We start from the raw sequence: 17673 nt of genomic DNA on the forward strand, positions 1-17673 counted from the left end.
ACTCCTATCCTTTTACCTTTTTGGTCTTATCAATTGTGCCATTTAAGCAGATAAAGTTATATATATATATATATATAAACACACACACACATTGCCATAAATATATATTTAACTGCAACAAATAAGGCTTACACACATACGGAAAAACCCCAATTAGTTACCTACTCTCTTCAATATCAAAGCAGTAAATCAGCTAAATCCCAAGCACAAGGCTCTTAGTGAGAGTTCACAAAATCACGCATAAAAAGGAATTAACATCTGAGGAAAGAGAGAAAAGAGAATGAAGAGTATTGAATGAGAATATCCTAAGATAATTAGGCTTAGGCTAACTATATACACTTTTAAAATATTAAAAGAAATTAAATTTAAATTTGCTTATTTGATTATACAGAAATATCACAAAATCATTTGAAATATATTTTTTAAGAAACCAAACCAGATTTTAAAAAAAAAAAAACTAACTTCAAGATACAAAAATTTGTAATATTTGAGTTTTAATTCGGTTCACCTTATTAGTCACTACAACAAAATGTGTTATTTACCTCCCTCGTGTTTGTCGTCGTTTTGCAAAACAAAAAAACAACGTGAATTCACGTCTGTTTCTAAGAATAACAGACATGAAGGGGCTTCATTTTTAAAAAAAATTTGCCCGCAGCAGCGCATCTCGCATCATTATCTATCAGATCTGCATGTACCGCGCGCGATCGAAACTCTAGCTCGCAGCTATCTCGCACCCAACTTTCATTTTCAGTCTCTCCCTCTCATTTTCCTCTTGTCTGTGAAGTAGCCGTGAGCTATTTCAACTTGTTTCGGTCTCTCCTTCTGGTTTCAGCTCTTCAAGGGCGCAGCCGACCCCTCCATTGCGTTGCGCATTCTGCAGTAGCTGTGTTGTAGCAGCTCGCCATTGAAGCCGTGAAGCTCACACGGCACAGCAGCTCACCGTCGTCGTCCTCTCTGTAGGCCGTTGATTCGAAGGCATGCCAGAACGATGAAGGTAAGTTTCATTCAACCGTTGCATTGTGGGTTTAGTGTTTTGTACGGTGGGTTTGAGTAGCTTGAGGAGTTTTGAATTGGTTTCTGAGCTTTGTTAATCTTGTTAGAAAAATAATGCATACAAGGTGTTTGTCAAAATGCCTAAGAGGGATTGCATTAGATAGTTTTGCTATATGTGTTTGAATTTAGATTAAGGATTGTGTATACATTAAATGATTAATGAAAAAATTGCATTTAGATAAGTTAAAATTTGTTTACATTGATTGGGTAATAGATTTGAAGTTTGAAATCATTTGCTTGGAATTGGCATGATTTATGTTGTATATTAGAATGAATCGGATTCAATTGATATCATTAGTTTTTGAATTTGGTTAATGTTTATTGGGACTGTGCTGAATGGAATTAAATTGTTTATAATTCCTTAGGTAGTAAGAGAATGGATCATAGTTGGATGAATGCTTTGAGAACAAGTGATGAATATGAGAACGGAGCAGAACGATTTATTGAATTTGCTAAACAGAATGCTTGTAGCATAACGAATGTGATTTTTGTCCCTGTGTCAGTGTTTAAATGAGAGGTGACTAAGTGTTGATGATATTGAGATCACCTGCTTTGTGATGGTATAAATCTTCGATACAAAATGGATATGGCAATGGGGTGTAAGTAGGAACAGTTCAATACTCGAAGAAGAGGGAAGATATGGATGATGTAAATGATAGAATGAGCGATATGATTCATGATGTAAGGGTAGAGTTCTTTGTGCAATCACATGCAAATGATAACTTGAAGAGTGATGCAGAGATGCCTTTGTACCCTGGGTGTTCTAAGTATACACGATTGACAGCTGTATTGAAATTGTTCAGTTTAAAAAGCAAATAATGGGTGGACTGACAAAAGTTTCACAGAGTTGCTTCAATGATTAGTGATATGCTTCCAATTGATAATGTTCTTCCAAATCGTGTGTATGAAGCAAAGAAAATCTTGTCTCGGATGGGTATGGGCTATGAAAAGATACACGCTTGTCCTAATGACTGTGTATTATATAGAAAAGAGTATACTGGTCTACGTGAGTGCCCAAAATGTAAAACTTCACGATATAAGGTGAAAAAGAACATGGACTGTGCTGGTAACTATGATGGTGATAAGACAAGTAAAGGGCAACCTTTGAAGGTGTTATGGTATCTTCCGTAATACGATAAAACCACGATTTAAGCACTTATTTGCTAATGCAACAGAAGCGAAGAAGTTAAGATAGCATTTTGATGAGAGAATATCAGATGGAAGATATCTTCGGCGCCCTACTGATTCTCCTCAATGGCATAAAATAGATGAAATGTTTCCGGAATTTGGTCGTTGAACCAAGAAATCTTCGCCTTGGGCTTTGTACAGATGGAATAACCCTTACGGTACTCTTAATAGCACACATAGTGCATGGCCAGTACTGTTGGTGATTTACAACCTACCTCCCTGGTTATGTATGAAGCGCAAGTACATGATGCTTTCTATGATGATTTCAGGACTGAAACAACCAGAAACAATATCGATATCTACTTGGCACCTTTAATTGAAGATTTGAAGATGTTGTGGGAAGAAGGCGTGGATGTGTTTGATGCATACAAGCAGGAGTCCTTTAAGTTGCGTGCCATGATCTTTACAACGATAAATGACTTTCCTCCTCCATATGGAAATCTATCAGGATACAGTGTGAAGGGGCATAAAGCATGTCCTATATGTGAAGCAGACACAATACTTCCACCAACTTAAGCACGGAAGGAGACAGTTTACCTCGGTCACAGGAGGTTCCTTGATCGGTCCACCCATACCGGAGATTGAAAAAGGTTTTTAATGGCTCACTAGAGCATGGCATGGCTCCGAAGGCATTAACTGGAGAGGAAGTTTACCAGCGAGTTGAAAGAATCAATGTCATTTTCGGTAAGACTCAAAAAGCTGCAAGTGAGAAAAACATATGGAAGAAGAGGTCTATTTTCTTTGATCTTCCATATTGGCGCAGTCTTGATGTAAGACACAGTATCGATGTGATGCATGTGGAAAAAATGTGTGTGATAGTCTTATCGGTACTCTTTTGCACATACCTGGAAAAACTAAAGATGGAATTAATGCAAGACTTGATCTGGCTGAAATGGGCATTCGAGAGCGCTTACATCCACAATTGAGAGAGGGTGGTAAGCGGGCTTATATGGAACCTGCGGCCCACATATTGTCTAAAGTCGAAAAAACAAGCTTGTGTCGGTGTTTGCATGACATCAAGGTGCCCCAGGGGTATTCTTCTAATATGAAAAGGCTTATCTCAATGCACGATTTGAAGTTAGTGGGAATAAAGTCTCATGATTATCATGTACTGATGCAACAACTATTACCCGTAGCTATTCGAGGCACAATGAGAGATGATGTGAGGAGCACTATAACTAGATTATGTATCTTCTTCAATGCTATTTGTAGCAAAGTCATTGACATAGAGAAATTGGATGAATTGGAAAATGAGGGTTATGTTATCTTGTCTCAACTAGAAATGCACTTTCCCCCAGCATTTTTTGACATCATGGTGCATTTGATCATTCATTTAGTGAGGGAGATAAGGCTTTGCGGTCCTATTTTTCTAAGATGGATGTATCCATTTGAGAGGTGCATGAAAGTCTTAAAAAATTATTCTAAAAATCCTTATCGACCTGAAGCATCAATTGTTGAAAGGTATGTAGCGGAGGAGGCTATGGAATTTTGCAAAACATATCTATCTATAGCTAAGACATCATCTCGGCATGAAAACGGTACAAGTAAAGGAATCAGGGGGTTGAAGGTAAAGAGTATGGGTCGTGAAGAAGTGTTACAAGCGCACTTATACATATTGAATAATATGGAAGAAGTGCAGTCGTATTTAGATGATCACAAAAAAAGTTTAAAAGAGAAGTATCCAAAGAAAAGTGATATGCAGATAGCAAATGAGCATAACAAAACATTTATAACATGGTTCAGTGAAAAAGTTTTGAGAGAGGCCAATGTATCTGATACAATAAAATGGTTAGCTTGGGGTCCTTGTTTTGAAGTTATCACTTGGAGTGGATACGACATAAATGGATATTCCTTCTACACAAAAGCTCAAGATGACAAAAGTACTGTACAGAATAGTGGCGTAATGGTGGTTGCTGAAGCGATGCATTTTTCGAGTTCGAAAGATAAAAACCCCAAATTGGCATCTATGGCTTATTATGGAGTTATTGAAGAGATATGGGAGGTAAACTACACCAATTTCAAGATTCCTGTCTTCAAATGTAAATGGGTCAACAACAACAGTATTGAAATAGATCAACAATTTAGATTTACATTAGTTGATCTTGGCAGGGTTGGTTATGCAGATGAGCCCTTCATTTTAGCAAGCCAGGCAAAACAAGTATTTTATGTTACTGATCCAACAAATAAAAAATTGTCTATTGTCCTTCAAAGTAAAAAGCAGAAGGACAGTGATCCTACCATGAATCTTGATGAGATACCACCTTTTGCTTCAAATCCGCCTAAACCAAGTGAAGTAGAATTGGTAGATAATGATGAATATGCTGCAAGAGATGATCATTGTGAAGGGATATGGGACAATGCATAAAGTCAGATTAAGTAATGTAATTTTGCAACGTACCTTGTGTTATTTTCTTTCATTTATTTCATAGCAATGTACTTGATATTATTTATATATTAATACAATTCACTATAATTTACTTATTTATCTAATTTTGGTTTTTCAACAGGCACATGGAGGAGGATTTTGATGCCAATATGGAGGAGGGTTATGAGAGAGATATGGAGGAGGATTATGACATCGATGATGTCAATCAGCAGGAAGGAAGGAAGGTTGGAGGTAGTACAAGGCTACCAAAGTTAGCAGTACGTCATGGTCGTATTCAGAAGAGGCATATGGATTTTGATGCCAATATGAATCCAATTGGTGAAGAGAAGGATAGATTCATTAGCTATATAGGCTCCGTTGCCCGAAGCAAAGTTAATATTCTATGGCCTAATTGGAAGTCAATTTCTAAGGAGACGAGGGATAGGATTTGGGAATATATTTTGGTATGTCACTTTCTAATTTTATTTCATTTGTTTTATTGTAAATATAGTTATAACTAAGATCTTTAACTCAAACATATATATTTTTCTTTGCAGCAAACGTATGACATCCCTCGTACTGAGCAAATGAAAAAGCATTTGTTGCAGCAAGTTTGTCAGCGCTGGAAAGATTTTAAGCACACACTCACGAGCCAGTATGTGCGAGGGCCTAAGAAAGATGATGATCCGTGCGAAAAATACTCCTTCCTTGATCCAGATGATTGGAGGAGGTTTATGGCATCACGGCATGATCCTAAATTTCAGGTACATTGCCTTATAAAACATTTAATTTTGATTTAATTTACTTCACTTACTCAATTTACTTTGTTTTCTTTTCCACAGGAATTAAGTGCGATGAATAAAGAAAGGCAAGCTAAAAATTTATATCCGCACTATTTATCCCGTGGAGGTTACAAGATGCTTGAGGAGAGGATCATGCAGGATGACTTTAAGGCGATGCAGGAAGCTGCAAAATCTGATCCTAGTATCGTTGTTCAGACCCCACCTCCTCCTCCACGTCATAGAAAATGGAAGGAAGCAAGGATGAAGAAGGGTCAATATATTAATCCAGCAGTTGCTGAGATTACTAAAAAAATTGTAAGTTGTATACATCAAATAACTTTAACTTATGGTAATATTCCTTATATTTTATTATTAATTTTCTATGATACTGTCATTAATTTTTTATCATACTTAAAATGTTATAGGAGGTACTTGAAGAGCAAAGCAGTGAAGGTTCATTTAGTCCGAGTGGAAGGATGGACATTTTAGCGACAGCGATTGGGAAGCCTGATCACCCCGGACGCGTTAGAGGAGAAGGGAGGACAGTTGGTCTTACCCAATATTTTGGACAAACTTCACGAGCTTCTCTACGAAGTCAACCCACTGATGAGATGATAGCTAAACTTCGAGACCAAGTTCGTGATGAGCTCCAATCTGAGCTAGAGGTCAAGATTGAGGCCCAGTTACGCCAGTCACTTCGAAAAGAGCTTATGGCTGAGCTTCGTGATGAGATGAAATCTATGGTCTCTAGCATGCAAATTGGGATAGTTCAACAACAATGCACACCCCAGGTTTGTAATCAATTTCACTTAAATTAATGTTGAGTTTTACCAACGTTTTTTAATTTAATTTAATACTTGCATTTCTCTCATTTAGGATTCCCCCGTCTTTCCTAGCACTAAAAACAGTTGTAATCCACCGGGGTCATTGGGAGAGCATGATCCTAGTAGTCCCACACCGGACTTTGGACAACCTTGTTGTCTTCGTTTAGAGGTCCCAAGGATGCATGTTGTTGCTGACGCTCTCCTCTACAATCAAGGGAGCACTATCCATCACCAACATATTCAAGAGGACCAAGCGAGGGTTACAGTTATGACTGTTCGAGAGGGAGAGACAGGTGCGGATGTGCCATTCCTGACTGCTGAAGTTGTGAAGTTAGGTCAGGCAATTGGAACTTTCATTCTTTGGCCTAGACACCTTGTTGATGAGGAGATAATACCTGTGATGGTAAGAAAATGTTATTCTATATTGTGTGCATTTTTTTTAACATAATACTTATTATGTTTATTTGATGTTTCATGAGGACCAGGAAGATGTTAATAGATATCCCTGCTTGGCACAATTATATGAGGAATATAAAACAATTAACAAGGTCGACATAAAGATGCCTGTAGGGATTGTGGGTGAAGAAAAATCATATTTCTTTGGACTTGACAACAAAGACATCAGGGATTTCTTATCCTTGAAGGAGTTGGACATAGCATGGGTTCAATTAGCAATCATGTAAGTTTACTTTTTCATTTCTAACTTAAATTTCTAATTTCTTACTTTCACATACTAATAATTATCTTATTTCAATTCAATGATAGCTTCTTCCATAACAAATGCATGTCATCAATGGAGAAGAGAAATTTGTATGGATATTTATGCCCTGCAAGTGTCCAGAAGAAGTACAACCCACTAGATAGGAGAATCAGATATGTGGGCAATACGATTGGAGACACTAAATTACCTTGTTATTTGGCACCAATTATTGAAGGGCAAGTAGCTTAATTATATTTATTTATACATACTTAAATTGTTAAGAATTATTGTGATATCCAGTAATGTATAAGTCTTACTCTATGATGCAGTTGTCATTGGAGTTTGTGTGTTTCTTGTCCCATTGACAATGTCATCTACTAGTTTGATCCCTTGGGTCGTCGTCCAAGCAGTGAGATGAGGGGCGTTTTCAACACGTAAGTACCTTAATGTAAATCAATAATTTTGTTTTCAATATAAATTATTTAACTTGTGCTTTCATTTGCTTATAGGGCTTTAAAGACTTATTATATAACCAGTGGGAAGCGTTCCGGGAAAAATGGCTCAACAACTTGGGTATATCCTAGTGTGAGTACTTTAAATTGAAGTTCTTTCATTGATGGCAGTTATTTTATATATGAATTTGGATTATCATTTCCTTGTGATTTGCAGTGTGCTAAGCAACAAGGGCCAACAGAGTGCAGATATTACATTATCCGTTATATGTTTGAGATTATTGAGAGCGGATGTATTACAAAATTTGATGAGGTAAGTAAATATAATTTTAGTTTTGTAATAGTTGAATTTTTAAATTGAATTGTTACTTATTTTATTTTCTTCCTATGTTTAAATTTGTTCATTTGTCAATTTACAGATTTTTGATAATGATTGTTCATATACTATTGATGACATTAACTTCACCCGAGACCTTTTGGCACAGCAACTGCTTCAAGAATTGTGGTCCAGGGATTGAGCAAGTTTATGTTTAGAGACAATAGGATCAATATTGACTTTTGTAATTTGTTCTTCTTTTTTGACTAGTTAGTTAATTAATGTGTCTATATAGATGAAGTTATGATGTTGATATGTCTTGGCTGAAAATATTGACTGGTTCATACTATTTCAACTTGCTGGAAAGTGGCTATTATGGCTATTGTGACTGTAGGAGAAGTAGTATATACGAACTGAATCTTTTTTTAAAAAAAAACAGAGTACATTCACGTCTGTTCAGCGAAAAACAGATGTGAATTAACGTCTGTTTTCCAAAAACAGACGTGAATTCATGTCTGTTTTGCGAAACAGACATGAATTCACGTCTGTTTTTGGGAAACAGACGTGAATTCTCGTCCATTCCAAACAGAAGTAAAAGGGGGTACTTTTTATGTCCCTTCTTTTCATGTCCCCTACAAAACAGACATAAAAAGTCATGCAAAACAGAAGTAAAAAGTCTTCATTGTAGTAGTGAGTATTTATGCATATACTTATTGTCATATATTCATTGATTTTATTTTATTTTTTTGGTACAACTACACGTATATAATTTATATAATGTGATTCTCTTCTAAATTACTGATTTTCTTTAATCTTTTATGATGAGATTTGAGCAGTGAGTAATCTACTTGTCTTAGTTTTTTGTCCCCCAAATAACCATAAACACTGTAAAACCCAATTAAATTTGGGATGTTGCAGTTGGCATTTAATTGAACTAAAATCCTCAGACCTATGCTCCTTGTGAGATTGACCAAAGATTGAGCTACTATATTATAGAGCTTAATTCTAGTTATTTTTTAGAACCCCTATAGTAAGTCTTTTTGGGTTGATCGAGCTTTTCAAAATCCATCCCCTTGGTAAGCCACACTTTTAACCTTTGTGAGTCAGTTTGAGTACAACTCAGAGTCGGAGGTGATGGATTATTTTGATTTCCAAAATCTATCAAAAGAAGACGTGTGAATTATTTTGATTATATTTTTTATTTTTCTCCCTTCACTGCCAGCTATGGTCATATTGGCATTCATGTTGGCTTTTTCAGTCAAAACTTCTCTCTCTCTCTCTCTCACTCAAATTTTATATGTTACGCATTGTTCACTCTTATTATTTCCATCTATTTTCATCCCAGTCCAAGCTTGGTTTGAAGCAATCAAGCAAGATGGTGCCAACCAAGCCGCGGTCAAGTTAAATGCCCTTGAAAACAAGGATTGAAAACGTGGATGATCACTGATCAAAGGGTGGCCTTGCTCCCTGACAAAGACAACATTCGTTTCAATTTCTAAATCCATCAATCTTCAAACTGCAAGAGCCAAAGTCAATGACTTGTTGCCCCACATGTGACGTTGTCATAAATGAATTGAAGATGTTGCCCCCAATGTGACTTTATCATATGCAGACCATTCTAATCAGCTCAAGAAAAATAAACCATCAATTCTTGCTTTTAATTTTCTTTTAATTATATCGACATATCAGGCTTGGTCAATCTCTTTTGATAACCGGCGTAAATGGGATAATAGTCGTTAGGGTCTACTCGACGAAGGCGGCTTCTCTCCTTTTCCCTTAACATCTGTTGCCGTCCTTTACCCTTCAACTGTAGCATTTTGAATGAAAAACAAAAGAGAATGAGTGCCTTTTAAAAAAAAAATATTTAGCACCTTAAAATATATTTTCAATATCATTGAGTATGCTAAATTTATTTTTAGTATATTTATCACTCTAAAATATTTTTCTAATATTACCCAGTATTTAACTTTTAGTATTTTGAAGTATTTTTATGTAGCGCTCAGCATCCTAAAAATTTTCAGTAATACCTAATATCTGATACCCATCATATTAAAGTATTTTTTTAATATCACCCAAAATCATAAATTAATTTTTAGTATATTCAGCACCCTAAAATATTTTTTTAGTAGGATTTTGAATCATAGCAATATTTTATGGTGATGGATGCACTAAATTTATTTTGAGTTACTAGGTACTCCTAAAAAAAAAAAAAATACTTCAATGTGTCGGATGCTACATAGAAATTGTTACTGGCAAAATACTTTACCTGCTGAGCGGACAAAATAACAATATTAGGTGGTGCTACTGAAAAATATCTCAAGGTGCTGAGTGTTAGATATTGGGTGCTACTAAAAAAATATGCTAAGTTAGTGGGTACACTAAAAATTAATTTAGGATGCTAAATGACACTGAAAAACAATTTTAACGTCATAAGGTGCTAGATATTTTTTTAACATGAAAAAAAAAACACTCACCCTCTCCTGCTTTTACTCAAAACGACGCAGCATTAAGGGTGAAGGTGGGCAGCGAATGATAAGGGAGAAAGAGAGAAGCCGCGTACATCGCCATCCGACAACGGGTAGATGGCATTGAATTTTAGTTTTAGCCATAGAGCTTCCCATATTTGGTCTGTACAGTGTTAAAATTTCACTCCCAAGGTTGTCACATATATTTTCACTCTTTTTCCTTATATTTACTTCCGCCTTTATAAGAACCTCCTACATATTCTTTTAATATAATATAATTTATTTAAAGCATTAATTTTTATCATTTAATACTATAATTATAAAACTTTCTAACTCATTAAGAAAACTCTTGATTATCTTTCATTTACATGTCGTTTGAACAATTAGTTTTGATTATAACTATGTTCTAGAATGAGCATAAAATTACCTTGAAAGTTCCCACATCAATTAACACCTCTATATTCTGTTTCTCTTTGAATTCTATCATGCCTTCTTCTTTTTTTTTTCTCGTTTCAAATTTCTGCTTGTTTAATTAAAAGAGATATACGGCCGCAGTAGTAATGTTTTAGCAGGTTCTCTTTTTTAATATTTAGGGACCATGTCGCTATAGTAAAATAGCTGCATCAGTTATATATTGATTTTATTTAAAGAATTTGTGAATATTTTACTGTAAATAGTTATATAGTTCCATTGTTACCATATCCATTCATTATTATGATTCTTTATTTACATGCTCTTCAACTGTCCTGGAATTTCTGGACAAAAAACTAAGTATGTGTCTCTGTGTGTGTGTGTATTGGAACATGCCACGCATATCATAAGATATTATCTCCTGCTTGCATTGATAATGGAGTTTTTTCGGCCTCATCATGACGTGGATGTGTTAATTAACATACACACGCAACTTTCAAGTTCTTTTTTTTTTTTTTTATAAGAGACTTTCAAGTTTATTCATCGAGATTAGGAAATCGTTTTGTTCAATTTATTGAACTTTTCGAAAAGTATACTCTTCAAAAAGTTAACTTCTGGAAATGATTATGAATTTTGTTTCGTTTTCAACATTTTTAGGAATGAATTAAAGTCTAACTATTTTTAAATAATAACTAATTTTCAATGCTAAAGAGATAATATGCTTAAGATTCAACCTCGATAATTTACTTCTTGTTTTTTTTTTCTTTGGTACACAAATTTTAGGAAAGGAGTTGGACTTACCCACGATCCAAAAGCAAAGCACCTAACTCATGATCTCACGACTTTACGGACTAGGTAGGAGAGTACACATGCCTGCACCTCCCCCTGGCTAAAGGACATTAACCACATTGGAATTAGCCCATAAGAGGTCACTTACACTTAGCTATGGTGATGCCTCCCCCAATGCTGTGGCTAACTTAAGGTTCAAACCCTCTCTCTTGGTGAGAGTGTCCAAACCCCTTGCTAGTTGAACCCATGGACGAAGGGGAAAAGGAGACCTACAAGTGGGAACTTAAGCTTTTTAGTAAATGGAGCAAGACTAAAAGGGTGTTTGGATAAAACCAAACCATAATTTAGAGAATAGCTTCTAGAGAATAGATTTTGATAAAAATAGATTTTGTGAAGAATAGATTTTGTGAAAAAGTGATTCTGATAAAGTGAGAGTGTTTGGATAGTTGTTATCAGAAGTACTTTTTATATGTGTAAATTATTAAAAAGGGCATAAGTTAATATGATAATTACATAAAAGATAGATTTTATAATATATTAAACATGAAATCCCATAACATTTTTTCACAACTAGTTTTTGTAACAACATACTACCTCCGATCTTTAATATAATTAATCAATTAATTGTTACTACATGTATATATATTTATAAAATATAAGAGTAAAAATATTTTTGAAGAAGATGAATTATTTTGTTGTGAACAGAAAATTAATAATTTTTTGTTGTTTTGGGTCAAAATATACTATTGTTCCTATCTGACTCCTAATTATCACTCCAATAACTCAGCTTCACTCCCCAGAAGCAACAATTTTTCACTTCTCACCAAACCATGGTTTTAGCCTTCAAAACCATGTTTTTAGCTGTAACCAAGGTTTCCAAAAAAATTGAGACTGTTTGGATGTCATCTTATCCAAACCATAGTTTTGCCTTCCAAACCATGGTTTTGGATGTCATCCAAACAGGATCTTATTTTGCCATTTCACAAGAAATTTATTAACATTCCTCTTTAGGAACTTCCAACTCCTAATTATGGGTTGGCAAATTGATGAATAGCCAATAATCTTATAGACGAAATGAGTTTTGATGCTTATCAAAATAATGAACACGCCAAAATTCATCATATCAATACCATCATGATCTAATTTGGATAGTTCAGAGTTAAAAGAATAGTAAAATATTAGGCTCGTAAGGTATCTATCCATTTGTATTCCATAGAACTTGTCATTTTCTTCTTCAATTTTGGTGTAATAACACAATTTTCTAGATAAGTTAATTCGACATGAATTGCCACGAGGTATCTGAAATCTCTGTTCGCAGTTGATTTTCTTACTTGTCCTACGTGGGATTATGTATCACAAAGCTACTTGTGAGAAAAAGCCATGGAATTTAGACATCTTTCAAGTTATTTCCTCATTCTATCTTATCAGATCAAATTTTTTGGCAGAACTACTGGTGTTTTTCTTCTCAATTTTTAAACAAGAAAAATATATATGGGTTCATCGAAGTTAAAATTTCATAACAAACTACAGGTTTCACATCGTCGCGGAACCACTTGTATTTGAACACGCTAAATACAAAGGTCATGCCGTGTACCACAAAGGGAAGAAAAAGGAAAAGTATATTTAAATCACTACCTTTTTATTTATCAATTATATATAATACAAGGCAGCGAAACCACTTTGCATACCAATTCACGTAAATATTCATTCATTATATATCACAATGCTCTCGATGACTATAGATAGCATCATATATAATTCAGTAATGTGGCTCACCCTAAACTGATAAACCCTCCTAGCCAAGGATTTCTGAAGCTCTTATTTAGCGATTACGTGTATGTATACTCACACCATCCTCTTGAAAGTCTTCAGAAATGAGTGTCATCTTTTGCCGGGGGGTACTTACCATGAGGTGGCTTCTTGTATGGAGGCTTATATGGTGGCTTGTACACTGGTGGTTTGTATATAGGAGGCTTTTTAATTGGCGGCTTGTAAAGCGGTGGTTTTTCAATCGGTGGCTTGTACACTGGTGGTTTATAAATGGGTGGTTTATAAATTGGGGGCTTGTAGATTGGTGGCTTAGGCTTGTAGTAATCGGCAGCCCCTGGAGGGGTGATAACCAAAGCTACAAGAAGGAGGAGGAAGAACAATGGCAAAGGAGCCATCTTTGTGGGCTTTGTGTTTGTGTTTGGTGCGGTAAGGAAGAAGAATGAGCAGTTTATATAGCAGTTTAAGAAGTTTGGGTTTTTGTGCACGTTTAATCTGAATCGCTCAAATGTTTTTGAACCGTTCAAGTCTTATTATTTTCAAATTTAATATTAAGATTTGTATTTAAATAAGGTATACTTGAAATATAAAAGGAAAAAAAATATTAATCATTTAGTGACCTATGTATATAGTTTTGAGCAGGTTAAAATTCAGTCACTAAAATTTAACTTGATGCAATTAAATTCTTATAATTTTGGCTAAAATAAAACTTAGTTGTCCCTAAATTTGGATTCGATACAACTCAAGATCAATTTTTATAATTTAATCCATTTAAAAATATGTTAGTCCAAACTTTAATAAAATTATAAGGAGTATAACAATATTTTGAAACTCAACAACTGATATTGTTAAAACTACAGGAATCAAGTTATATCAATGTCCAAATGGCTAAAGCAACTGTCCCAATCTGATTCATTTATGAATTTGTTTTTTTTTTTAGGGGGGGGGGACATGTTGACAAAATATCAGACGTTGGTGGTGAATAATCAAAGTGCGGTTCAATAATTTAGTTGGGACTTCGGACGTAGAAAATGGCCAATATAATATCAATAATGGCTGGCGGCATTAATTGCAGAGTCATACTTTTCTCATTACTTCTCTGATTTTATTTATAAGACAGAGATAAAAGATTTTTCTTAGTCCTATTTATAAATTACCCCATTTAATTTTTAGTATAAATGTATTATTTTGTTCTTTATTTATTGAGGAATTGCAATCAAGTCCCAAGAAAAGGATTTAGTTACCTTAAAGTCTGTTGACAACTAAAAGGCATACAATGACAAGCTTCAGTGTAGGAAATGACAACCGTTTTTTTGCTGCTCACTTGTCATTGAGATTTTAGGGTAATTAAATCACTTTCTTGGGAGCTAATAGCAATTCCCTCTTTATTTATTATAGTGCAAATGATTATTATTTTGAAAGATATACATATTAAATAGGGGTAAAGTTAGAAAGTTATTTTATTTTAAAAGAAAAGTTAATGCATCAATTTAATATTTTTCTTAGTTTGGGTAAAATATGTTGGAAGTGCCTATAAATAGGATAAGAAGGGTACTTGTTATCCGCTCTTTAGTGCACGATGAAACTGGTTCCTTGTTCAATTTCGTGCGATCATAATCTTCTTTTGATCTCAAATATATAGAGCATATTCTAAACGAAATTCGCGGTCCACATAACATAAGTAACTTGGTGAAAGGCGGCAAAAAAAAGTAATTTAGGTGGATTATTAATGAACGTTTTCCAAATATTACCCTAGTTCCTCTTTTGCAAGAACAAATATTATCCTTGTTACATTACTTGAAGCCAAATGTAGGGTTTCTCATCCTTACATTCAGACTCTTAAATATGAATAAAGTTGAAGAAAATATTTCATTTCCATTCTATTTAATCTTAATTATTACGAATGCTTTTATCTTTTGTTTTGTAAGCCAACCTAAACCTATAAAATGAATATATATATATATATATATATAAATGTATATATGATGATCATTGTTTATTTTCAGAATATCATTTTCATTCATCTGATCTTTAATATTTAACTGTTTAACATAAAGAAGCATTGGCACTGGTACTACGGGTAGGCAATTTTCAGAATGCTACATGTGGTTGTCGAATTTGTGTCTCTTCAACCAACAATATTGCGATACATGTCACAGTAAATTAAAGCTATAATCTAACAAATTAAATAAATAGATTGAGATAACACTGCAGTTGTATAAATAATCAGTGTGCACAGACACCCCATCCAAGTCCAATATAACGATCAGAAAAACGAAAAAAAAATCACCAAATCAACATGCATATGTTAGCTCTATTAAAGCACATGTTTTAATGATAACAAAACTTCATGCCAAAAAAAAAAAGATAGCAAAACTTAAAAATTGTTGTTTTGCATGACCTGAAATTGAAATTAAATGATAATTGTAACATCTTACTTAAAAACACTGATAGAGTTATTTTAATTAACTTCAACCCACCAAAAGCCAGGTTTCATCTTGAAAAAATGAAACTCTTTTATTAAATCATTTTAAGAATTTCTTCCAAATACAGGTTTGATCTTGAATGAGGGATGGAATTTTCTAAAAAATTTAAATTTTTTGAAAAGTTTCTTTTAATGTAACATGTTTAGTGGTTCAAATACTTCATTTAACCCCTTTTTTTAAAAAACATTGGTAAACTTTATCTTAAGAGCCAGACTCTAACATTGTTAAGCCTGTATTTAGCTAATATATCAATGCTAAATGCTCATCACTTTAGTTACCCATCTATCTGTGAGCATGATACATACACTTGCCTTTATCTACTTCAACAAGTAAATATAATAGGCCAAAATATGATCCTTCTACTCTTATTACCATCATACAGTCATTATAGTAAATGGAACTTACCTATCTCTAGCTGTTTACTTCCTCCTCCTTATTGAGGGAATACACGCAAACACACATACAAGTAATACAACTTGCCAAAAAGATATATTTACATGCAACATATATATATATATATATATATATTAAAGTTTAGTACAAAATGTAAGCAGGCATTCCTGCTTCTTCTACCTTCCTTTACTTCAATCACAATGCTCTTGCTCTTAGAGCTATCGGCCTTATCTATACAATATAAAAGAAAAAGCAGTGAGTTTTGAAAAAATTCTTGTAGTCGCAAATTTCATCATATAATCATGCAAGATCACAACTAAGCATGCAAAACAAGCCATGGAGAAACAACAAATTGCAAGTTATGCAATTAAGCATCTATGCACACATAAACAAATAGACAAGCTTAGATAATTATTGCACATATAAATGGTAGATTGTCCCATGTCTATCAGCTTCACATGGCCATAGGTAAATAATCTATGCAAGGAAAAGATTATATGTTTTCATGCTTAACTATAACATTATGGTACAAACAGACATGTAGCAATGAATTCATAATCAAAAGATAGGAAATAGCTACTATCCCATACGATTTTTTCCAATTCAAACCTTATAGACCTCTTTTTCTTCTATTTTCTTAGCAGACTTGAGTAAATATAAAAACCTATCATTTATATGTACATAAGGGTAGGTTAATACTTGTTCCACTTTTAACTTCAAATAACTTCTCTTAAATTCTAACTTTATTCAAATTCTACCCTTATGAAAGTGGTTAGTTATCCTAGGTAGAAATATATATATTTAAAGACATTATAAATGACTTCCCTTTTTTCTTAATCCCAATTCTCTTTTAAATTGTACCTTTACGCAATAACTGGTCATCTTGGTCAAAATTTTATTTTTACCTTTAACTAATTAATTAATACTTCCACAATTTACCTCATCAAGTATTAATCTGATATTCATTTAAGGGATTTTAACTAAGTTTGTCATTTGAGCATTGAAGCCCTGTATATGTGTTTAAGCAACTGTAATCTTGAATCTAAAAAGTATCTTTAAACATAATTATAAAGCACTAGGAGCATCAAACACCTCATTTAATAAGTGTAATATTAACTTTTAGCCTCTAAGAATTTTGCCTAAGAAGTATTTACTTTCAAACATCAATTCATATCCACTTTCAAAACTTATGATAGTTTTATGCCTTACCAATATGGAATTTTCTAGACTCAAAAACCATATTTATTTTAGTCATCATTTTATAGTTCTTAACCATGTCTTAAGCATGTAATTTAGCTGGTAAATCTTAGAAGCAACAATAAAAAAAATTTATTAAATTTTCTAGCTCTCAAATGGCTTAGTAACAATGAACAAGTACCTTTATACCCACATATCAAAAATTCACTTGACAGCCATTAGCAACATTAGTTACTAGGATTATATTAGTTTTAAACTTAAAAATCCAAACACCCCACCCCATAATATGTGTGTGTGTGTGTGAGAGAGAGAGAGAGAGATTTTGGAGCATACCTAGTTGTCCACATGTGGTCCGATCACAAAGATGAGTCAAAGTTTTTGATACAACAAGTGCAGAATTCAGAGAAGAGAAGATAGAAATATTACAGAGAGAAAATATGAGAGAGGGAATATCAGTTATGCACTCCCACATAGAATAAAACCAC

The 17673-nt window shown here is 33.8% G+C and overlaps 2 long non-coding RNA genes across 2 annotated transcripts; both read left to right on the top strand.

Annotated features, from left to right (window-relative positions):
• Window positions 1-6528: 6528 nt before the first annotated feature.
• LOC114726077 (uncharacterized) lies at window positions 6529-7012 on the top strand. The gene is made up of 3 exons (XR_003738476.1): window positions 6529-6615; window positions 6692-6891; window positions 6978-7012. It is a non-coding gene; the product is annotated as an uncharacterized LOC114726077 (long non-coding RNA).
• Window positions 7013-7443: 431 nt separating this feature from the next.
• On the top strand, window positions 7444-7812 carry LOC114726078 (uncharacterized). Its single transcript, XR_003738477.1, has 3 exons — window positions 7444-7497; window positions 7582-7677; window positions 7784-7812. It is a non-coding gene; the product is annotated as an uncharacterized LOC114726078 (long non-coding RNA).
• Window positions 7813-17673: the final 9861 nt, after the last annotated feature.

The sequence above is a fragment of the Neltuma alba genome, unplaced genomic scaffold (genome assembly GCF_004799145.2).
Source record: "Neltuma alba isolate B1F8T4 unplaced genomic scaffold, ASM479914v2 tig00012335_pilon, whole genome shotgun sequence".
In the NCBI taxonomy this organism is placed as follows: domain Eukaryota; kingdom Viridiplantae; phylum Streptophyta; class Magnoliopsida; order Fabales; family Fabaceae; genus Neltuma; species Neltuma alba.